The sequence below is a fragment of the Limulus polyphemus genome, unplaced genomic scaffold (assembly GCF_000517525.1).
Source record: "Limulus polyphemus unplaced genomic scaffold, Limulus_polyphemus-2.1.2 Scaffold556, whole genome shotgun sequence".
Classification (NCBI taxonomy): domain Eukaryota; kingdom Metazoa; phylum Arthropoda; class Merostomata; order Xiphosura; family Limulidae; genus Limulus; species Limulus polyphemus.
Genome location: NW_013666166.1, coordinates 112,956 through 114,290, shown reverse-complemented (window position 1 = coordinate 114,290; position 1,335 = coordinate 112,956).

The window sequence follows — 1,335 nt, the reverse complement described above, 5'->3', positions numbered from 1 at the left end:
CATTTTCTCTATTTTTATGTTATTATTATTACCACTTTCTCTATTTTTATGTTATTATTACCATTTTCTTTATTTTTATGTTATTATTACCATTTTCTCTATTTTTATGTTATTATTACCATTTTCTTTATTTTTATGTTATTATTACCATTTTCTCTATTTTTATGTTATTACTACCATTTTCTCTATTTTTGATGTTGTAATTACCAGTTTCTCTATTTTTATGTAATTATTACCATTTTCTCTATTTTTACGATCAACGACACAAAACTGTTCGACTATACTCGTTTCACGTATCACGTACACTTTTCTGTTTTATTGTTGTAGCTGTATTTCGTTTTCGTTTACTGTCATTTAAAATCAGTTTGGTAACCTGTGACAGTCATAGATCCTTGATAAAGGCGTAAGGCGAAACGTCGGGTACAAGTAATTAACATTTTTCTGAAGTTGTCTGTCGTCTTCATTAAATAACGGTTTCTATCTTTCAGTCAGCACTGAAAATTAAAACAACAACAATAATATAAAATAAGAAATGTATAAGGACATTTAAATGTATTAAACAGTAGTAGTAGTTGATGGTTTTTAGAGCAAAGCCACGTAATGGGCTATCTGGCTATGGTTACCGCGGAAAATGGAACTTCGGGTTTTAGCACTGAAAAGTCGGAAACAGCTTACCAACAGCTGAAAGTGGGGATCGCGTTCAGTGGCACCAGTCTCAAACCTCCATACTTTTCAAAGCATAATTGAGCCCTCATTCACAGCATTATTTGAAACGGCTGTCTAATTCGAACCGTTTGACCAATTGCTTATCTAATAAAACTTGACCTTTTGGACGGTCTACCTAATTTCTCCCAAATTTCATTCGAATTGGCTTAACTAGTTTCTCACAAGAACCTGTGACACCAGACAGACAGACTGACAAATCTACATTGTATATATATAACATATTAATCAGAGAAACAGGATCAAATGTTGGTGATTTGTACTTAAACTTAAACATCAACATGTAATAATATTATATACTTGAGGATAAAAAAAATGTAATACACTAGACAGTTACTAAGGTTAAGCTTGAACTTAAGCCTGACTGGTCATAAGCTTACTGGTCACGTTCTTTTCAATATTACGATTCGAAAAACATGCTCAGTTCCTCAAATATTAGACAAGGATATATATATATATATAGTGGATTAGCTTCACTGAAGAGTCCGGCATGGCCAGGTAGTTATGGTGCATGGCTCGCAATCTGCGGGTTCGAATCCCCGTCCCACCAAACATGTTCGCCCTTTCAGCCGTGGGGTGTTATAATGTGACGGTGAACTCCCACTATTCGAT